Source organism: Bos javanicus, chromosome 17 (assembly GCF_032452875.1).
Source record: "Bos javanicus breed banteng chromosome 17, ARS-OSU_banteng_1.0, whole genome shotgun sequence".
Lineage (NCBI taxonomy): Eukaryota > Metazoa > Chordata > Mammalia > Artiodactyla > Bovidae > Bos > Bos javanicus.
The window spans coordinates 5,734,879-5,758,744 of NC_083884.1; the positions used below are offsets into that span (position 1 = coordinate 5,734,879).

A 23,866-nucleotide genomic window follows, 5' to 3' on the forward strand; every position below is an offset into this window, starting at 1 on the left:
CTTAGAGTTTTGAAATGAATTTTTGGTATTGTGAATGATATATATTTATAAATAGGCATTTTGCAAATGGTGGTTACAAAATAGTAACCACCAGTAACCAATTGATATTGGAAACAAATTGCTGTTTGTGTGCTGATTCAGCAACCTTGCTGAACTCTAATTCTAATGTTAGATTCTCCTGAGGACCCTGTGTTGGTAACTGTATCAACAAAGAATAATGGTGTTTTTGTTGCTCTCCATACCTAACCCTCTTTAGTTTTCTTACTGAGCTATTCAGGACACCTTTAATAAAATTGCAGCCCTGCATGGGTCTTAGCTGTATATGAATGTTAATGTATGGAAGAGGAAGGAGGATCGGAGTTCTAAAGTCTCTCACCAAAGGCCAAAATTCTCATCTACAATCCCTACATGTGAATTAAAGGCCAAATATATAGGCTAAGACTAATAACCCATCCTAGGACGGAAGCATTGTCAGCCTGTAATCTTACTAGTTTTCCTGTATTAGTGTCTGTGTGTGTTTTAGTTGCTAAGCTGTGTCCGACTCTTTTGCAACCCCATGGGCTGTAGCCTGCCAGGCTCCTATGTTCATAGAATTCCCAGGTAGGAATACTGGAGTGGGTTGCCATTCCCTTCTCCAGGGGATCTTCCTGACCTAGGGATCAAACCCAGGTCTCCTGCATTGCAGGCACATTCTTTACTGTGTGAGCCACCAGGGAAGCCGTCTTCTCTTCTCCAAACATCAGCCTAAGTGTGGCTTCCCTGGGGAAAGGTCTTTTCTGACTCAAAACACTTACTCAGTTAAGTGTCCCTGTTGTGTGTTTTCATAGCATTACAGTTGTGATTTTTTGAGTCCTCCATATTAATCTCTCCAGTTTTCAGAGGGCAGAGTATATTTATTTTTTTCTGTCTTAGTGCATAGCATGATAAATTTATTAAATGTTGGTATAGTTTTTTTCTTTTTCTTTTTTATAAAAGTATCTTGAAAATTGACGAACTGTTCTATTATTACATCCTTAGGTTGTTGGATCAGTCTGTTATAAAAAGTTATGAGTGTGAGAGAATGATTGATAGCTGGTAATTCTTTCTGATTTTATTGGCACCAGATAAAAAGGAGCAGTAGTACTGTGTCCTGAAGTCTGGAACCATGTCCAAAAGGCCTGCCGCCTAGTTCCCAAAAGCGCCTGAGCTTTATGATGATGTCTCTTTTCTTACTTGGAAGCCATGTGAGTGAAAGACTATTTACAAAGATACTTCTAAATGCCTTTTCTTTTTCTCTTCTCTGATGTGCTTCCTCCTTTGCTTATTGGTGTTTGTCAGGGATAATGATCTTTAAAAGCTTGTTGTTTTCTTATTTTTTATACTGATACTGTGTGTTTTAAAATTTGATGTGGCTTACAGCCAGATGACAGTATGAACTAATAAAGGTTGATAAAAATGCTTTGTGTATAATGGTATCATTAAATGTTACCATTAATGCATGCACATTAAAATATGGGAGGGGAAGGATTGTGTTTTGACTTCTGCTGTTTCATATTTACATGAATAATTAGGCAGTTTGCTATTTTTTTTTTTTTTAAAGCTTTGATGTCTCTGAAAGACTGCCAGGGTTTGAGTTTTTCAGTCAGTTCAGTCGCTTGGTCATGGCTGACTCTTTGCGACCCCATGGACTGCAGCACTCCCAGCTTCCCTGTCCATCACCAACTCCCGGAGCTTGCTCAAACTCATGAATCAGTGATGCCATCCAACCATCTCATCCTGTGTCGTCCCCTTCTCCTCCTGCCTTCAGTCTTTCCCAGCATCAGGGTCTTTTCCAGTGCGACAGTTCTTTGCATCAGGTGGCCAAAGTATTGAGTTCTTGTTCCACTGTTTCCTAGCTGTGTGACCTGAAGTAAATGACTTACTGGCTTTGTGCTTCAGTTTCCTAATCGTTAAAGCATGTTAATAGCACCTGGCAGCACTGTTGTGGAAATCGTATGTGGTGGTGTGGATAGTGACGGATACTTAGATAATTACTACTTTTTGCATTCTGGGGAACCTAATACAACCTTTTCCACTTTTTTTTCATTGTGGTAAAATACACGTAAAACAGAAATTTACCATTTTCCCCATTTTTAAGTATGCAATTCAGTGGCATTGAGTAAATACAGTGTTATGCAGCTGTCACCACTGGCCATTTCTAGAACTTTTTCATTGTCCCAAACACAAACCGCTAAAAAAAAAGCTCTCTAGACACTAAAGTTCCATCTTCCCCTCTGCATAGTCCCTGATACCCACTATTCTACTCCGTCTCTATGAATTTGACTTAAATGGTAACCACGTATAAGTGGAACCATATGTTTATCCTTTTGGCATAACAGTTTCAAGGTTCATCCATATTGTAGCATGTATTGTAGCCATTGATTTTTTTTTTTTTTTTTCATTCTCTTTTGATTGGAGAAGATGCTTTATGTGATTTCATTCTCTTTGAAATTTTTGAGACCTGTTTCTTGGGCTAACGTAAGTAGAATTCTTGAGAAGACTGTGTATTCTGTAGTGCAGTTGGGTGAGGTGTTCTATGGATATCTGTTCAGTCACTTCAGGTTGACATAAAAGACACTTAGTAACTTGCATTCACATGAAGAGAACCTTTACTTTTCATTTCAACCTGAAAGATTTAGTGTAGTACTTCTTGCAAGGCAGGTTTGCTAGTGATGAATTAACTGTTTTTGTTTATCTAGGAATTCCTTAATCTCTCTTTCATTTTTGAAAGATAAATTTGCTGGATATTCCCTGGCGGCTCAGACGGTAAAGTGTCTGCCTACAATGCAGGAGACCCGGCTTCAGGCCCTGGGTCGGGAAGATCTCCTGGAGAAGGAAATGACAACCCATTCCAGTATTCTTACCTGGAGAATTCCATGGACGGAGGAGCCTGGTGGGCTACAGTCCAGGGGGTAGCAAAGAGTCGGACATGACTGAGTGACTTCACTTTCTTTACTTTCTTTCTTGGTTGATAGTCTTTCTTTTGGCACTCTGACCTCCTTGGTTTCTGATGATAAATATGTTGTTGAGGTTGTTCAGGATCTCTTAAACACGATGAATCACTTCAAGATTCTCTCTCTGGTTTTTGACACTTTGATAATAGTGTAGCTAAGTGTGGTTCTCTGAGTTTATTCTAGTTGGAATTCATTGAGCTTCTGTTTAGATTACTTTTTAAAATAAAATTTAAAATAAAATAATATATTTAAAAATAAAATTTTGGAAGTTTTTGGCTGTTATTTCTTATAATAGTCTTTTTGCTTCTTTTTATACTTCTTTCTGGAATTTCCATTTTATGTATGTTAGTAAACTTGATAGTTGACTCATTGGAAAAGACCCTGATGCTGGGAGGGATTGGGGGCAGGAGGAGAAGGGGACCACAGAGGATGAGATGGCTGGATGGCATCACTGACTCAGTGCACATGAGTTTGGGTGAACTCCGGGAGTTGGTAATGGACAGGGAGGCCTGGCGTGCTGCGATTCATGGGGTCACAAAGAGTTGGACACAACTGAGTGACTGAACTGAACTGAAACTTGGTAGTGTCCTAAGGTTCTCTGAGACTTCTGCTGATGTTTTTCTTTTTTTGTTACTCAGGTAGCTTAATCTCAATTGATATGTCTTCAGATTTGCTGATTTTTTTTTTTTCCTTCTACCTGCGGAATTCTGCTGTTAAATCCCTCTAGTGAGTTTTTTCATTTCAGCTGTTGTACTTTTTAATTGCAGAATTTTTATTTGGTTCCTTTAAAAATGTCTTTGTCCTTATTGATATTCTTTATCTTTGAGATACTATTAACTCACCTTTAGTTCTTTTGGCATGCTTTCCTTTAGTTCTTTGAATATATTGAAAATCGCTGATTGAAGGGCTTCCCCTATGGCTCAGAGGTAAAGAATCTGCCTGCAGTGCCGGAGCTGCAGGAAACGCAGGTTCAATCCCTGAGTCAGGAAGAGCTCCTGGAGGAGAAAATGGCAACCCACTCTATTATTTTTGCCTGGAGAGTCCCATGGACAGCGGAGCCTGGTGGGCTACAGTCCACAGGGTTGCAGAGAGTCAGACATGGGTGAAGCGACTGAGCACGAGCATGAGCTGATTGAAAGTCTTTGTCTAGTGAGTCCAGTGTAGGGGCTCCCGTGGGACCAGGTGCTGCTGACCGCTTTTTTCTCTGTGCACGAGCCATACGTTCAAGTTTCATTGCATGTTTTGTAAGTTTTTTTGGAAATTGGACGTTTTAAATTATATAATATGGCAACTCAGGAAATCAATTTCTTTTCCCTCTCAAGATTTGTTTTTGTTACTGTTCTCTTAAAATGATCTTTCTCAACTAATTTTGTAAACTCTGAATTCTTTGTTGTGAAGCCATTGAAGTCTCTCCTCAGTTAGCTGAGTAGTCAGCTAAGAATTGAACAGAGGTTTTCTTGAATTTATGGAAGAAGTAAGTTTACTGGAGAGCTTGTTATAAAGTATACAAACAAATAAATCATAGGTATGGTCAAAGCTGTGAAAGCACATAGTTCAGTTCAGTTCAATTCAGTCGCTCAGTCATGTCCGACTCTTTGCAACCCCATGAAGTGCAGCATGCCAGGCCTCCATGTCCATCACCAGCTCCTGGAATCCACCCAAACCCATGTCCATTGAGTCGGTGATGCCATCCAACCATCTCATCCTCTGTCGTCCCCTTCTCTTCCTGCCCTCAATCTTTCCCAGCATCAGGGTCTTTTCAAATGAGTCAGCTCTTCGCATCAGGTGGCCAAAGGATTGGAGTTTCAGCTTCAACATCAGTCCTTACAATGAACACCCAGTACTGATCTTTGGGATGGACTGGTTGGATCTCCTTGCAGTCCAAGGGACTCTAGAGTCTTCTCCAACACCACAGTTCAAAAGCATCAATTCTTCGGCACTCAGCTTTCTCTATAGTCCAACTCTCACATCCATACCTGACTACTGGAAAAACCATAGCCTTGACTAGACAGACCAATGTTGACAAAGTAATGTCTCTGCTTTTTAATCTGCTGTCTCGGTTGGTCATAACTTTCCTTCCAAGGAGTAAGCGTCTTTTAATTTCATGACTGCAGTCACCATCTGCAGTGATTTTGGAGCCCAGAAAAATAAAGTCTGACACTGCTTCCACTGTTTCCCCTCTATTTCCCATGAAGTGATGGTACAGCACATAACGGGGACACTTAACCTTCTGAGTGTTTTAAGTCAGGAAAGACCTTCCCCCAGGGAAGTGATGTTTAGACTGATGTTTGGAGAATGTTGAAGAGAGAGGAGGGCTTCAGGATAGTGGTTGTGGGATGGGGGGATGGAATCAGGGTGTGGTTCATAGGGAAGAGAATTACATTGGTAAAGTTTTATCTATTAAGCTGATGGTGAGAACATAGGTACTATTTATGTATCTTCATAACTTTCAGGAAAAAAAAACTTGTTATGTGGAAAATTTCAAACATGCACAATATAAACAGAATTGTATAATAAACTTTTTTCCTTCATGCTTTTCAGCATAGACTGGTTCTTCTGCATGGTGGGAAACCTGTAGAAAGAGCCAGTCTGAATTTTTTACCTTACTGCATCTGTCTCTAGAGAGGTTCTGATTACTTTTGAGCCCCAGGTTAAAGCTTTAATAGACTCTCTGATATGGCTTGATCAAGTTGGACTAATTCATTGTATTCCAGGATCATGTAAGAGAACTCAGTTCTCAAGGTAGCTATTGGGATGTGTGTGAAATGAGGGGAGTAGGGATGAGAGATAGTGCTTGGAAGAAGGCAAGGATGCTAGGCAGATAGTACCATGAGTGTTTGCACTCAGGATTACAGTGGGCCAGATTTCATTACTTACTTTATAAATTCTAAATGCAATCTGTTGACTTCAACTGAAACTTACAATTTTGACCAACAACATTGCTTTACAGTATATGAAAACTAATGTTTTTCTAATACTTTGAAGGGGTTTTAAATGCTTATTATTAGAATACTATTAAAATATTAACTTTATTCATCAGTAGTTCTCTTTGATTAGTAATTAGTTTAGAAAATGCTAAAGTTAAATTAACAGTACATAATAGAGCATTATGGGCTTCTCTTGTGACTCAGGGGTAAAGAATCTGACTGCAGTGCAGGAGTCTCGGGTTCGATCCCCATGTCAGGAAGATCCCCTGGAGAAAGAAATGGCGACTCACTCTAGTATTCTTGCCTGGAGAATTCCATGGACAGAGGAGCCTGGCAGGCTACAACCCATGGGGTCACAAGGAGTCAGATCCGACTTAGTGACTAAGCAGCAGCAGCAGCAGCAATAGAGCATTATACCGAGCATGAATTGCATTGGAAAACAGCATTCCTATATTCCTGGGATACCCTGCATGCCCCAAAGCATTATATATTCTAAAGTTGTTGAAAATAGCTTTTGGTCATTCATGTATCTTAGCAGTAAACTTTCTGATAAAGTCCTGAACACCATATGCCTTACAATTCTATATTTCTTAAAATCATTTAATGTCTACCCATTGCATAGAATGAAGTCTAAATTCTAGAGAATAGAAACATGACCTTTCAAGAGCATACGTGCATTGCATTTCCCTACATGCATGTTACATTCTAGCCTTACTACATTAATTAAAAATTTCTGAATTTACTGTGCTATTTCATGTATCTTTTTGTATATAAGTTATTCACTAAGCCTAAAGTATACTTTCCTTTATTTAGCTTCAAGAGTCCCCACACTGGTAGGCTTTTTATCTCATTTAAGCTCAATGAATTATATCCCTCATGCTATTTTATTTAGTAGTTAATACTGTTATAAGCTATGTTATAGTAGTTTTTTTAAGATGCCTGTCTCATTCCTTTAAGTGCTTGAGGGCAAGGATTATATATTAATCTTAGTATCATCTGTGCCTTGCTTACTATAGTTGATTGATTAATGCTGATTGGGTAAATGAACATTTTTGTTCTTCATTTGGAGAATATTTATAGGGGTTGTTGCTTAGTTGCTTATGAGAAGATGACACAGATGTCTACACAACTTGGCTCTATGGGAAAACAGAAGACAGTAATTAATTAAATAAAAGAAAAGAAAAGTAGTTTCATCTAGGAACCGCTTTCTGAAGTTGGAACTAATACGTTATTAAATTACCTCAAATGGAAGGTCAAATTTCTCATATGATTAAGTTTTAGTTGTTAAAGCAAATGGCATGTAAGGGAATTTTCAAGTTCATACAGCAAAAACAGGAAAAAATTGCAAAGTTAGATCTCTGAGGTTTCTGATGTTTCATAGACTAACAAAAGGTTGCTTTATTAGCTGCATTAATGAACGAATTGCTTCACTGGCTTAGGCATACTGGTAGCTTTGTCGGCCCAGAGTGCTTAGAGTTCTTATTTCAATTCATGATTATTTTGGAGTAGTGAAGTGAAAGCTGTTGACCTTCTCTTAAGCAAAAAATAGAAAGTTTTTACAAATAGATGAAAGCATTATAAGGAATGTGATGAGGAACTACCTTATTATCAAATCACGTAAAATTTGAATTTTCAAAATCTTTGTGCACCAATTTACAACAGTAGATTTTTTTGGACTTACTGATTGGTATTTAAAGTAATGACTTTAATAGGATGGGAAGGTAGATTTAGGTCAAAATGATTTAAAAAACTGAATTATTAGAATAGATAAACTTTCAGTTCTCAAAAGGGTGATATATATTGAGAGCAATATGAGCTACAGAAATTGTTTAGCTTTAGAGATGGTGTAATGCCACTCAGATGTCGTATCTTCCAAGTTATTTTTTATTCTGGTAAATGAAATGCATTTTGCTTTTAAGAATCATTTTGAAAGGGCTAGTTTGCTCCTGTTAATTTACATCAGATAATAAAGTAGAAGGAGACACTGGGAGCCTGTTTCGAAATTAAAGTTCTTGAGAACAGTATTTTAAACAACAAGAATTACAGAGCTAAGTATTGTATAGGTGTGTGAAAGAATTCAGAGTTTTGTATAGTAAAAATTCATTTAAAATTTTACATTTCTAAATGATGGAATACTTTAAAGTGTAAAAATTACAGAAATGAATGTAAAATACTCATGTATCCATACTGACCAAATTAACGGATACTTATATTTTGCTGTAATTGTTTCAGGGGGCTTCCCAGGTGGGCTAGTGATAAACAACCCACCTACCAAAACAGGAAATGTAAGAGACCTTGGTTTGATCCCCAGGTAGGGATGATGCCCTGGAGGAGGGCATGGCAACCTACTCCAGTATTTTTGCCTGGAGAATACCATGGACAGAGGAGGCTGGAGGGCTACATTCCATGGGGTTGCACAGAGTTGGACACAACTGAAGTGACTTACCATACACACACACATAATTGTTTCAGAACTTTTAAAATAAAGATCTACTCAAAATTCTCCAAGCCAGGCTTCTGCAGTATGTGAACTGTGAATTTCCAGATGTTCAAGCTGGTTTTAGAAAAGGCAGAGGAACCAGAGATCAAATTGCCAACATCTGCCAGATCATGGAAAAAGCAAGAGAGTTCCAGAAAAACATCTATTTCTGCTTTATTGACTATGCCAAAGCCTTTGACTGTATGGATCACAATAAACTGTGGAAAATTCTGAAAGAGATGGGAATACCAGACCACCTGACCTGCCCCTTGAGAAATCTGTATGCAGGTCAGGAAGCAACAGTTAGAACTGGGCATGGAACAACAGACTGGTTCCAAATAGGAAAAGGAGTACGTCAAGGCTGTATATTGTCACTCTGCTTATTTAACTTATATGCAGAGTACATACAAGTTTGAGAAATGCTGGGCTGGATGAAGCACAAGCTGGAATCAAGATTGCTGGGAGAAATATCAATAAAACCTCAGATATGCAGATGATATTACCCTTATAGCAGAAAGTGAAGAAGAACTAAAGAGCCTCTTGTTGAAAGTGAAAGAGTAGAGTGAAAAAGTAGGCTTAAAAGTCAACATTCAGAAAACTAAGATCATAGCATCTGGTCCTATCATTTCATGGCAGATAGATGGGGAAACAATGGAAAGAGTGAGAGACTTTGTTTTTGGGGGCTCCAAAATCACTGCAGATGGTGACTGCAGCCATGAAATTAAGACTCTTGCTCCTTGGAAGAAAAGTTATGACCAACCTAGATAGCATATTCAAAAGCAGAGACATTACTTTGCTAACAAAGGTCTGTCTAGTCAAGGCTATGGTTTTTCCAGTGGTCATGTGTGGATGTGAGAGTTGGACTATAAAGAAGGCTGAGCACCAAAGAATTGATGCTTTTGAACTGTGGTGTTGAAGAAGACTGTTGAGAGTCCCTTGAACTACAAGGAGATCCAACCAGTCCAACCTAAAGGAGATCAGTCCTGAGTGTTCATTGGAAGAACTGATGCTGAAACTGAAACTCCGATCCTTGGCCACCTGATGTGAAGAGCTGACTCGTTTGAAAAGACCGTGATGCTGGGAAAGATTGAAGGTGGGAGGAGAAGTGGACGACAGAGGATGAAATGGTTGGATGTCATTACCAACTCGATGGAGATGAGTTTGATTCAACTCCGGGAGTTGGTGATGGACAGGGAGGCGTGGCGTGCTGTGGTCCATGGTGTCGCGAAGAGTCAGACACAACTGAGTGACTGAACTGAACTGATGGCTGAAAATTACCACTCTCATTCTTTTACTTGCAATTGCTAGTCTGAAGATATAAGTTTATTATACTTCTATGTACACATTTGTATAAAGTAGTATTGATTTGGTTTTAAAATGTAAATAAATAGTATCATGTTGTTTATATACATTTGTGCTTTTTTCACTCAGTGTTCATTGCAAGATTGAGTCCTGTTGATACACGTGTGTGCCTATTGCATGCTCAGTCAGTGAGTCGTGACTAACTCTTCTCGACCCCATGGACTGTAGCCCTCTTGGCTCTTCTGTCCACGGGATTTCCTAGGCAAGAATACTGGAGTGGGCTGCCATGTCCTTCTCCGTGGGATCTTCCCAGCCTGTATCTCTTGGGTCTTCTGCACTGGCAGGTGGATTCTTTACCTCTAGCACCACCTGGGAAGCCTGTTGATACATGTATGCATTTAAAGTTTGCTTTTTTTAACCTTTGTATTCTTAATTTGTCCCATTATTTGTGATTAAAGTAGATTATTTGGTTTATCTGGCACTGCCAAATTTCTCTATTGTAAAGGTATTACAAAGGTATTTTTCCCTTTGGTGATTAATCCATGCCTTCAGGCTAAATTAATACTGTTTCTAAATAATCTTTTAGCCAGTGATTTTAATATCCTTTGTTAATTTTTACCTAAACCATTGTTTATATTGATGCTTAAAAAATGAAGATTGTCTAGTTTGTTATTCTTCCCACATTTATTAGCTGGCAGAGCTTGTGCTCTCCTTTTTTTCACTGTCATTTGTGGGCTCATGGATTCTTCTTTTGTTCAGTGGGTTTGAGATCTATTACTGTTATTTTTCAAGTCTCAGAATGTTAAAATTTAGTAGTAGGAACTCATTCAATCTGATTTTTATGTTTCTTTGATATGTCCCATCATTTTAGAGGGAGAAGGCAATGGCACCCCACTCCAGTACTCTTGCCTGGAAAATCCTATGGATGGAGGAGCCTGGAAGGCTTTAGAGCACTGTTTACTTTCTGGCACAACAAAGTGTTCCATTCTTACTACCTTTTGCTTTTGCTGCCCCTAGATCTGGAAACAGCTGTTTGTCCAGGAATCCCCATCCCTATTCTTAAATACTTACAAACTGCCTTGTGAGGTCAGGAGGTGTTATATGTTACTGGTCAGGCTTCCGGGGAGTCTGTTCATGGGACAGGAAGTCAGGAATTATACTAAAAAAAAACTACTAATATTTGGGTACTGATTGTACCCAGTACCCAAGGTTCTTCTCCTGTTTATTGTTTGGATCTCTCCTCTCCCAAGGTGAGGATCTTGGTCAACAGTCACATCAATATACATTTATTCATTTACTTTGTCCTCTAATGTACATGGTATAATAATATTGAAATTGGCACACCAAACCACGGCCAACAGCAAACCTAGTGATGAGGGAAAGTTTAAGATTTCTGTGTAGTGTTGTTCATGTCATTCCCCAGTGAAGGTGTATATCAGAGTACTGTGCTCATAAATTATCTTAATTAATTAAATATTTTTATATCACTACTTTGATAAATCCTAAGGTTTATTTCTTTTTGCTTGTGTTTGGTTTTAACCCTCCCTCCATCATTGAGTCATTTAAAAATTTTTTGAGACTTGCAAAATAGTAAAATGGCTAAGAGTCAAAACTATGTAAAAAGGCATTCTGAAAAGCCTTCCTTCCTTCTCCTTCCCTGTTTTCTCTTTTCAGTCTCTGTAGGTTACCAATTTCATTAGTTTCTGGTTTATCCTTGTGTTTCCTTTTGTAAAAAAAAGTAAGCGTTATATGTTTATATTATAAACAAAATATTATATGTTCATGCATTGCTGTTTGTGTATTTATTCCTATTATTATTTTATACAAGCAGAATACCGTGTGTACATATTCTGTATGAGTGAAGTTGAACGTCAGCTTGTTGAGCTCTAGGAAAACATTTGTTGGTATTTTTATTTGAATAATGTTGATCACTAATTTGTGAAAGTGAAAGTCACTCAGTCATGTCCTACTCTTTATGACCCCATGAACTATACAGGACTTCTCCAGGCCAGAATACTGGAATGGGTAGGTTTTCCCTTCTGCAGGGGATCTTCCCAATCCAGGGAGTGAACCCAGGTCTCCCACATTGCAGGCAGATTCTTTACCAGCTGAGCTACAAGGGAAGCCCAAGAATACTGGTGTGAGTAGCCTGTCCCTTCTCCAAGGGATCTTCCCCACCTAGGAATCAAATGGGGTCTCCTGCATTGCAGGTGGATTCTTTACCAACTGAGCTCCCAGGGAAGCCCAACTTAGGGAACTCAGGGAGGTCCTTTTGCTACTTATTTTGAAAGTGATTTGTCTTTATGAAGTATCTTTATGAAGCTTAGTCATCCTTTCCAAGAGAATAGGGGATGTCTTTTCATTTGTATTTTTCAGAAGTGTTTTATAGCTTTCCTAATAGAAATTTTACACATTTATGTTTAATCCTAAATATATATATGTGTTTGTATATGTGTATATATATATATTTGTTCTTTTTGTAAATACTATTTTCAAATAAGTAGTTTGAAGCTTTTTCCTTTTAATAGAAGAGCTGTTGTTTAGTTGCTTGAGTCTTTGGGACCCCCATGGACTGTAGCCTTCCAGGCCCCTCTGTCCATGGGATTTTCCAGGCAAGAATACTGGTGAAGTGAAGTCGCTCAGTCGTGTCTGACTCTTCGCAACCCCATGGACTGTAGCCTATCAGGTTCCTCCGTCCATGGGATTTTCCAGGCAAGAGTACTGGAGTGGGGTGCCATTTCCTTCTCCAGGGATCTTCCCCACCCAGGGATCGAACCTGGGTCTCCTGCATTGTAGGCAGATGCTTTTAACGTAAACGTTGCTGTTTCCTTCTCCAGGGCACCTTCTTGACCCAGGGATCAAACCCATGTCTCCTGCATTGCAGGCAGATTCTTTATCTCTGAGCCACCTGGGAAATAGAGTGAAGCCTATTTTTATATCTTGACATGACAGTGTTTCTTCTAGTTTTTACATTGCTTTTACTGCTTTATGCTGTATTTACTTTTTTTCTTCTTTTCCTATGGGCTGTTTCTTTACTCTTTTTGAAGATTATTTTCTTAGTTGATATTTTTGTTTTAATGGCTAACTTTATACTAATATTTTCTTATATCATTAGGGTCCCTTTAGGCAAAGAACTTAGACTGCTGATAATTGCTTTGTCTGCATTAAATGAATATCCTCTGACATTCAGTTATTACCTGTTCAATGCCAGTGAGCAGATTCTTTAGTTTTTTACTTCTGTTTTCTTCATATTAAAAAAAAATTCCATTAAAATTTGTCAGAGAATACAATATTTAAATACCCATCTTCATTCTTTGTCCATATTTTTGTTTTAGTAATATATCTAAAATTAAATATATTCAGTGTTTATCCCATTGTTTAGTAAAGTTTTTGCCAAAGTTTTCACTGTCTACTTTTAATGAGGTAAATCTCATTCTTTTGTAGATTGCTCTGAGTAGGCTCTGAATAATACATTCCCAGAGTTCTTGCATGTTTAAATCTCTAGTTCTGTAGTTATAAAGGTACCTGACTGGATATAAAATCCTTGGTTTATACTTTCATTACTTGGGTTTCTTGAAGAAGATGCTACACTTTTACTTTACTTTGAATGTTGCTATTTAGAAACCAGATGCCAGCCTTGCTTTCTGTCCTGTGTAAGAGGCTTGGTGTGTTTTCTGGAGGATCCAAAGATTTTTTTCCTTACTTCTTTTGAAGTTTTACTAGGCTATGTTTTGTAGTTTGTTATTCTGGGTTTTTCCAAGTATGCAGTATGTTTGTTGCTACAATTCACATACCTTGTAGTTCTTCCTGCCCACCACAGCATACAAGTAAATACACATTTGTTTTTGTTTTGGAGAGACTTTATAAGTTATAGTTTTAAATATTAGTTCCTTTATTTTACTTCTATTCTTCAGAGTTTTCTGTTATACATTTGTTATAGCTTCTTTACAGATCTATGTTAATTTTTTTCTCCGGTCATTTTTTCTTCAGTATTTTTATTCTCTTGGCTGATCTCTTGTTTCTTATTTTCCTTTGTATTTTTACTTGAATCCAACCTTCCTTTTTATTTCTTATTTTTTGGCCATACCATCTTGTGGATAAGGTCTTAGTTCCCCAGCCAAGGATTTAACCTGCAACCCCTGTGATGAAAGCTTGGAGTCTTAACCACTGGACTGCCAGGGAGGTCCTTTTGCTACTTATTTTGAAAGTGATTTGTCTTCTTCTCCATTCCCTCTGCCTGAGTGCAGTCAATTCTTATTTAATATCTTATGTTTTGTCCATTTATAGTTTTGATTTTTGGTTCACTATGTTAAAAGATATGTATGAAGGCTGTTACAGATTTATTTTGGAATATTACTTTATAGGTTTATGTTTTGTGGATTTTTTTCCCTTTGGTTAGAGTTTTCATTAGCTAGAGTATTTGGACTTGGAATGTCTGTGTTCTTACAGTAGCGTTTAAAATTAGTGTTGTCTGCTGTATCTATTCATTTCTTGGCTCAGCATTACAACTTTTATGTGTTGCTGCTGCTGCTGCTAAGTTACTTCAGTCGTGTCCGACTCTTAGCGACCCCATGGACTGCAGCCTACCAGGCTCCTCCATCATGGGATTTTCCAGACTAAAGTACTGGAGTGGGGTGCCATTTCCTTCTCCGTTTTATGTGTTAGGTTGGTGCAAATGTAACTGCAGTTTTTGCATTGTTGAAATATGCCGTTTGATGTTGGAATACATTAAGTAAGCATGGTTATGTTAACACATCATTTTAAAATGCATTTCTTGTATTTTTTTGTTGTTAATGGCATTGCTTGCTGTTTGTTTTATATTTATTTGAGACAATGGAAATGATGTTAGACAAAAAGCAAGTTCAAGCAGTTTTCTTGAATTCAAAATGGGTCGTAAAGCAGTAGAGTCAACCTGCAGCATCAGCAGTGCATTTGGCCCAGGAATTGCTAACCAACATACAGTGAAGTGGTCGCTCAAGAAGTTTTGCAAAGGAGACGAGAACCTTGAAGATAGGAGTGCAGTGGCCGGCCCTAGGAAGGTGATAGCGACCTATTGAGAGAATCATTGAAACTGATCCTCTTACAACTACAGGAGAATTTGCCAAGGAACTCAGTGTCAGCCATTCTATGGTCATTATGCACTTGAAGCATATTGGAAAGGTGAAAAAGCTTGATAAGTGGGTGCCTCATGAGCTGATTAAAAAAAAAATCATTATCTTCATCTGTTGTCTTCTCTTATTTTTGCAACAGCAGTGAACCATTTCTTGACTGGATTGTGATGTGAGATGAAAAGTGGATTTTATCCAATGACCAGCAACCACCAACTCAGTGGTTGAACCGAGAAGAAGCTCCAAAGTACTTCCCAAAGCCAAACTTGCACCAAAAAAAGGTCACTGCCACTGTTTGGTGATCTGCTGATGTTCTGAGCCGCTGCAGCTTTTTGAATCCTGGTGAAACCATTACATCTGAGAAGTATGCTCAGCAAATTGATGACATGCTGCAAATGCCTGCAGCCGGTCTTGGTCAATGGAAGGGTCCAACTCTCCATGACAGTGCCCACTGCATGTTGCACAACCAGGGTTTCAAAAGTTGAATGACTTGGGTTATGAAGTTTTGCCTCATACACCACATTCACCTGACCTCTTGCCAACTGACCACCACTTCTTCAAGCATCTTGACAACTTTTTTTGCAGGGAAAACACTTCCACAACCAGCAGGAGGCAGAAAATGCTTTCCAAGAGTTCGTTGAATCGAGAAGCCTGGATTTTTAAGCTACAGGAATAAACCAACTTTTTGTTGTTGGCAAAAATGTGTTGATTGTAATGAATTCTTTGATTAATAAAGATGTATTTGAGCCTCGTTGTTGTTCAGTTGTTTAGTCATGTCTGACCCTTTGTAACCTAATTACGATAATTTAAAATTTGCAGTCTTAAACCACAGTTACTTTTGTACCAACTGGTTGCTCAGTGATAAAGAATCTGCCTGCCAGTGCAAGAGATGCAGGAGATGTGGGTTTGATCCCTGGGTCTGAAAGATCCTCTGGAGAAGCAAATGGCAACCCACTCCAGTGTTCTTGCCTGGGAAATCCCATAGTCAGAGGAGCCTTGCAGGCTGCAGTCCATGGGGTCTCAAAAGTGTCGGACGTGACTTAGTGACTAAACAACAATATGATGGTCATCGGAATTAAATTCTCTCGCTCCCATCCATTTTCGTTCACTGATTGCTAAGATGCCGATGGTCAGTCTTGCCATCTCCTGTCTGACCACATCTAATTTACCTTGATTGACAGACCTAACATTCCAGGTTCCTATGCAGTATTATTCTTTATAGCATAGGACTTGACTTTCAGCACCAGACATATCTGTAGCTGGGCATCGTTTCCACTTTGGCCCAGCTGCTTCATGCTTATTGGAGCTATTAGTAATTGCCCTCTGCTCTTCCCCAGTGGCATACTGGACACCTTCTGACCTGGAGGCTCATCTTTTGGAGTCATGTCTTTTTACCTTTTCATATTGTCTATGGGGTTCTCCAGGCAAGAATACTGGAGTGGGTTGACATTTCCTTTTCTGGTGAACCATGTTTTGTCAGAACTCTTCACTGTGACCTGTCTGTCTTGGGTGGCCCTGCACAGCATGACTCATAGCTTCATTGAGTTACGCAAGCCCTTTTGCCACAACAAGACTGTGATCCATAAAAGGGATGAAGTAAAGAAGGTGAAAAGTGAAGTTTCTCAGTCGTGTCTGTCTCTTTGGGACCCCATGAACTATAGCCTACGAGGCTCCTCCGTACATGGGATTTTCCAGACAAGAACACTGGAGTGGGTTGCCATTTCCTTCTCCAGGGGATCTTCCTGACCCCAGGGATTGAACCTGGATCTCCTGCATCATAGGCAGATGCTTCACCATCTGAGCCACCAGGGAAGCCCAAAAGGGATGAATAGTGTACCGAAACTAAATTGTACTACAGTTAACTTTTCCTTTTTGTGGAGCTTTTACAGTGTTGGTAGTATTTTTATTTGTTTCCTCTCTCCTATGTATAGCTAGGTAATTACCAAAAAAGGTGGTTTTTGCCATGTTTATTTTATAGTTGCTACTTTGACTGTGTGGATCACAACAAACTGTGGAAAATTCTTAAAGAGATGGAAATACCAGACCATCCTATCTGTCTCCTGAGAAACCTGTGTGCAGATCAAGAAGCAACAGTTAGAACTGGACATGGAACAATGGACTGACTCAAAATTGGGAAAGGAGTGCATCAAGGCTGTACATTGTTAACTTGTTTATTTAACTTATATGCTGAGGACATCGTGCAAAATGCCGGGCTGGATGAGTCACAAGCTGGAATAATATCAATTATTATTGATAATAAATAATCTGGGAGAAATATCAGTAACCTCAGATATGCAGATGATACCACCCTTGTGGCAGGAAGCTAAGAGGAACTAAAGAGATGATGAAAGTGAAAGAGGAGAGAGAAAAAGCTGGCTTAAAACTCAACATTCAAAAAATGAAGATCATGGCATCTGGTCCCATCACTTCATGGCAAATAGATGGGGGGAAATGGAAACAGTGGCAGAATTTATTTTCTTGGGCTCCAAAATCACTGAGGACAGTGACTGCAACCATAAAATGAAAAGACGCTTGCTCCTTGGAAGAAAAGCTAAGGCAAACCTAGACAGCGTGTTCAAAAGCAGAGACATCACTTTGCTGACAAAGGGGTGCAGATAGTCAAAGCTATGATTTTTCCAGTATTCATGTACAGATATGAGAGTTGGACCATAAAGAAGGCTGAGTGCTGAAGAATTGATGCTTTTGAACTGTGGTGCTGGAGAAGGCTCTTGAGAGTCCCTTGGACTACATGGAGATCAAATCGATCAATCCTAAAGGAAATCAGTCTTAAATATTCATTGGAAGGACTGATGCTGAAGCTGAAGCTGCAATACTTTGGCACCTGGTGCAAAGAGCCAGCTCATTGGAATAGACCCTGATGCTGGGAAAAATTGAGGGCAGGAGAAGGTGACAGAAGATGAGGTGGTTGGATGGCATCACTGACTGAATGGACATGAGTTTGAGCAAAGTCCGGGAAATAGTGAAGGATGGAAGCCAGGCGTGCTGCAGTCCATGGGATCACAGAGTCGGATATGACTTAGCAACTAAACAGTAGCTGTGCAATTGAACTGCAAAAGGAGGACATTCTCCACAGTGGTTATATGTTACTGCAATAAAATGATCAACTGGGACTTGTGTTGATTTAAGGGATATGAAAGATATAAGACCCAGGCTTAATAAGAAGTATGTTGTAAAAATTGGCAGTTGACTAGAACTGTGAATACTTTTAGAAATACTTTGGAAGATTGTGGAAATGTTGAAGAAAAATGATCAGAGCATAACTTTATGAAGGTATGATTGTGTAGTGAATATGATTATAAAAATGCAGGTGAGTTGTACTGAAACTTACATCATATCACTTTTTAATAACTGGGGAAAGGAAGATGTTTTTGAGTCTCTCTTTAAATTTGTTGGTAATATCTATGAGACTGTCATTAGAACATTGAGAGATTTTTTTGAAACTTCTTGAGGTATTGTGTAAGCAATCCTGTGCAGTTTTGCAGTCGTCAGGCAAGAAGCTTGAGAGGATAAGTACTGAGTGCTGTGTCTTTATTATGGAAATAGAAGTGCAGCATGAGGTTTTTAAAGTAAAAATTTACGTCTTTTACAAAAAATTATAATAGTTGAAGCTTTTTGAATACTTAGAAGATAAAATAGCATTTAGTTCTCTATAAGCATTTAGTTCTCGGAGGAGGCGATGGCACCCCACTGCAGTACTCTTGCCTGGAGAGTCCCTTGGACGGAGGAGCCTGGTGGGCTGCAGTCCATGGGGTCGCGAAGAGTTAGACACGACTGAACGACTTCTCTTTCCCTTTCTCTATAAGGTAGGGGTAAACTATTAATTTGGACTGGGTTGGTTTGTGAAATATTTTAATTTGGCTAAATTGAATGTGTGGTGGGCAGTTTGAAAAGTGATTTGAAACACTTTGTTTCAGATAATTTAAGATCTGATATCTATGTTACAACTTACAACTGTTGACTAGCTGTAACCTTGCTTTTTAAATATTTTTCACCAATCTGGCTCTAACTTTTCCACCTCTAAAATTAAAGTAGAAAACAATGAAAAATAACAGAATCCTAAGAAGACATATCATTAGCACTATTTAAAGATGCTAATTTTTCAAATACCAGTATTTATGTAAATATAGTTATCATTCATGAGCAATTTTTATTAGATTTATTGCTGATTGAACAGTGTGTAGTCACTGAATTCACTGAATCCCCTTTTGTTTTAGGGGGAGACTGTTCTGCTTACACCTTTACTGTCCTCTCTGGGATGTTTCATGTTACCAGAGACTGTAAAGCTAGAGAGTTTTCTAGTGAACCTGTGTCTAGTCCTGAAGGTTCTTTAGATTTAGGATGAGATCTCTTGGCTCTCTGCTTCAAAATAGACCCTTAGGGATGATTCAGGTCCTTCTGTTCGTGTTTGTCTCTCTTCTTTTGGTGAGATGTGTGACCTCTGGGGACATCTCCTTATATTCAGTAATTTGGTTTTTATCTTTTAGGTAGATAAGACAAACTTCTCTTGAGGGAGGTTTTTTCCCCCCCGTGTATGTTCTAAAGTGCCTCTCAAGTTAATTCTTCTGTTCATTTCAAAAGTTACCCAAAGTGGCAACTGTGTGTCTTAATTTGTTCTTAGTGAAAACTTGCAGTTCAGAGGCGTAAGTTTCTGAATTAGAAGCAGGCTCTGGCCTGAGAGTGGGTTGAGTAATGCAGTCAGTTTCGGGTAAGTGTTGCTTGTGCCACCTGGTGTCTCAGAGCCACAGTTCAGTGCTGACTGGACGTTTGGAGAGGTCTCTATCAGGCCGGACTCACAGGTGAAGCGCCCCAAGACTGAGCAGAGTTACTGTAAGGATTCAGTGAGTCATCTTCAGTAAAGTTTGTCCAAAGGATTCCTCTGGGAATTGTTCAGGGACCTGACCTGCTGGGGCCTATGCCGTTCTGTTCCTGCGAACTTTATCTTGAGACTTACATGACAACTCTACCCCATGGCTAAAGACAAATAGGTTGTTGTGAGTAATAAGATGGCTTTCCATCAATGATAAAAGCTCTCAGATCTGACCAAATAATGATATTTAATTTAGAGAGAAATTGGTAAGATTAAAAAAAGTTATTTAGGTAAATATAATGGAAAGATAGATAAAAAGGACATACAGATAAAACTTTATGTTTTAGTTAAAGAAGGTATCACTGTAAATATCAATGTAAAATTTTTTAGGTATGTAGGAATGATTACCCGAAAGACTTTTCTTCAAATGGTTATTGGTTTTTAAAAGTCTTAAAAGTTTCTGAAAAACCGGGCCAAGTAGTGTGCCTTAAAGGTTTTATGAGTTTTTATGGATTCCTGGCTTGGCCATCTGATTGCTTTTAGAATCAACTTCTGAGTTAGCCATTAACACTTTTAATATGCGTGAAGTTATACATTTGTGAATGTAAGTTGAGCCTATGTAGAAATATTCATTAGCAGGACTTCATGCAAAACTTCATTTGCTATTAGTAGAAAATCATAAGGAATCATTTCTTGGTAAAGTTTATTTTTACATTGAAACTGTTCTTAAAACTTATTAATACAAAATAACTAGATGTATTTAATTTACTTTTATGCAGCCTATATAAATAAATACATTGTTAAGAGATCCAGATTTTCAAATTATTGAGTTACAGACCATTAGTATGATGACCTGGAGTTACTTAACTGAGAAGTGATTTTTCATCTATTTTTTTTTAAATAAGCTTAAAAATAATAATTGAAGTATAATTTATATACAGAAAAGTACAGATGAGCTTTTGGATATTGATGAACTTTTGCAAAGTGAACACACACACACAAACTTGTAACCATACCCTAGTTCAAGATACCAATTAAAGCCTCCCCGTGACCTGTCCTGGTCAAGTAACTCTCTCACCGCAGTTTACTACTGTGACTTTGCGATCAGAGATTAGTTTGGCTTGTTTTCGAATTTGATAGGCTAGAATTAGATGTGCGCTGCTTCTCCCCCCGCCCAGCTTCTTTCATACAGCACTGTGTTTGTGCGATGTGTCCTGTTTGTGCATGTGTCCTATTTTGCGTATGGCACTGGTTTTCTCATTGTCACTGAGGTTTAGGATACCCTTGTATGAATTTGCTAAAGTTTATTTCTCCCTTCTCCTGCCGATGGACATTTGGGTCACGTGTAGTTTTGGGCTGTTTAAATAATGCTGCTGTGATAAATCTTGTACATATCTTTCTGTGCACAAATATACACATTTCTATTGACTATATACCCAGGAGTTGTATTGCTTAGTCATTGGGTATATGTATTTTCACCTTTAGTGAAGTTGCTGATTTGTGTCCGACTCTTTGCGATCCCATGGACTGTAGCCTACCAGGCTCCTCCGTCAATAGAATTTTCCAGGCAAGAGTACTAGAGTGGGTTGCCATTTCCTTCTCCAGGAGATCTTCCTGACCCAGGGATCGAACCTAGGTCTCCCACATTGCAGGCAGATGCTTTATCATCTGAGCCACTAGGGAAGCCCTTAAAGCCTTCACCTTTAATAGATATTTCCACATAATTTTCCATACTGGTTATACCAATTTCCATTTCTCTGTGCAGTGCATGAGAATGCCATTTGCTGCACATGCTTGCTTATACTTGGTATTCCCTGATTTTTTTATTAAAACCCAGTCATTTTGGTGGGTAGAAGTATCTTGTGTTGTTTATCTGTGTTTTCTTGAGGACTAGTGATGTTGAGGACCGTTTCAGTATGTTTGTTGGATTTTGAAATTACTTTTTAGTAAAATTTTGTTTCGTCTTCGTCTTAAAAATCGGATTGTCTTTTTCTTGGTGATTTAGAATGGTTTTTTTTCTCTCTTTTTTAAAAATATTTTGTACCTGTACCTTTGGACATGTGCATTGAGAATATCCTTCCTACTCTGTAGCTTGCATCTTCATTTTAAGAACACAACTTTTTAAGGAAGTCCAGTTTGCTGTGTTTATCTTTGTCTTGTTTAAGAAATCTTCATCTGCCTCAAAGTCATGATGACATTCTCCTGTCATCTCACAGCTTTATTGTTCTAAACTTCATTGTTTGGGTCTCGAACACACTTTTTTCTTCCTCCTTTTCCATGGCTTGTGGATGGATGTGATTGATTGATTGATTTTGATTTTAACAGTAGTGGTGATAGAAAACAAATGATACAAATGGTGATAGAAAATGGTATTGTAGTTTTTGAATGGTAACATTTTCTGCTAGTTAAAGTAGATGATTTTTTTATTCTGTTGGTTCTTTTAAAAGGAATTTAAAAACATCTTTTTAAAATCTAATTCTAAAAGAGGCAATCAGTTTTAGTGTATACTATGTCATTTTCTGTCTTATTTGTTTTCTGTTTGATGCTTTAAAGATGTTGGGTTGTGCAGTCAATGACAGCTACCGTATATAAGCAGGTGAATGAATCTCTGTAAAGCTTGGTTTTGTAATCTGTGAAATGGAGAGTGAATAAGGTGATTAAAAAAGAGATATACAACCTTTTTCAAATCTTGAGCGATGTGCCTGGCAAATAACAAGAGCACTATAATATTTAGTGCTTAATCTTGAAGTTTTGAACTTCGTTTTGAAAATTATTTTGACTTGAAATTTGACAGAAAAGATACATCCTGTGTTTATTATAAAATTATTTACAACTTTTGTAAGTCATAAAATTAATTTGTAAGTTTATGCCTTTCTTTGAAATCTTTTAATTTTTTTTAGTATCAACATAGGGTAGATTTTAAAATACTTATGCTAATTTTTTAAAATAAAATTTAATACTTTAAAAAGTATCTATCTCGTTTAGTCACTAAGTCATGTCTGACTCTTTTGCAACCTCCGTGGATTGTAGCCTGCCAGGCTCCTCTGTCAGTGGGTTTTCCCAGGCAAAAATACTAGTGTGGGTTGCCATTTTCTTCTCCAGGGGGTCTTCCTGACCCAGGGGTGGAACCTCCGTCTCCTACATTTTCAGGTGGATTCTTAGCCACTGAGCTATCAGGGAAGCCCCTTCTATTTTATTGTCCCTAGTTCTGTAGGTGCTAGAGTTACATTTTCTAGCTGTTACTCGGAGAAGGCAACGGCAACCCACTTCAGTACTCTTGCCTGGAGAATCCCATGGATGGAGAAGCCTGGTAGGCAGCAGTCCCTGGGGTCGCTAAGAGTTAGACACGACTGAGCGACTTCCCTTTCACGTTTCACTTTTATGCATTGGAGAAGGAAATGGCAACCCACTCCAGTGTTCTTGCCTGGGGAGTCCCAGGGACGGGAGAGCCTGGTGAGCTGCCGTCTATGGGATCGCACAGAGTCTGACACGACTGAAGTGACTTAGCGGCAGCAGCAGCAGCAGCTGCTACTTAGAAAGGTGTTGGTAACTAGATACTAGAATGTAGAGCTGACATTGTATGTGATAATTAGGGACCATTTAACATATGAATGCTTTTCTAAGAAATTGTTAGTATGCTGTTGTCTTGGTCTGTAATTTTTAAGATCTGATTTGTTAGAGAGCTGTCAATATCCTGGTAATTCATTAGGTTCTCCATTTAAACCTTGAATTATTTATAAGTTTAGGAAAAATGTTGTTAATCATTTGGCAAAGTTCAGCAGGTGCTTTGGATTTTAAAGCAGTGTGGAAAAACAAATTGCTATTATGTAAATGGAATTCCTGGGTAGACTTTATAGATCAGGGGTAACTTTTGAAGTTGAGAAATTACTCTTCATATATTTGTTTATTTTTTTATTATTTTAGGGAGTCTCAACCATCAGTGAGATTTTTAAAAGGCTATCAAATATTTGGTAAGTCTGTATTCTCCATGTTAAATACTTTGCATGTTACTTAAGTTTACATGTATATTACATTAATGACATTTATAATAATAGCCTGTGTAAATTATAACACATTTCTTTTAATTTTTACCTGGTTCTTGAATTTTTTCTCTTTATACTTATTCTGATCTTCTTCTGATTCTTTCTTTGTATCAAGAAAATTCTTCTAGTGTGCAGGCTGAATAGTAAAAGAATTCAAAGAAATTAATAGTCTTCATGGAAAGACATACTAATATATTTTGTGAATGA

General features: G+C 38.3%; 1 protein-coding gene across 7 annotated transcripts in view; it reads left to right on the top strand.

Annotated features, from left to right (window-relative positions):
* Positions 1-23,866, top strand: part of FBXW7 (F-box and WD repeat domain containing 7) — a 224,154-nt gene that overhangs the window by 44,974 nt on the left and 155,314 nt on the right. For 6 of the 7 annotated variants that reach the window (XM_061383990.1, XM_061383983.1, XM_061383982.1 and 3 more), the window contains exon 2: positions 23,541-23,587. The exons of the other annotated variant lie outside the window; for it this stretch is intronic. The gene's annotated coding sequence lies outside the window, so the exon portion shown is untranslated. The remainder of the gene's footprint in view (positions 1-23,540; positions 23,588-23,866) is intronic. 7 annotated transcript variants of the gene reach the window in all.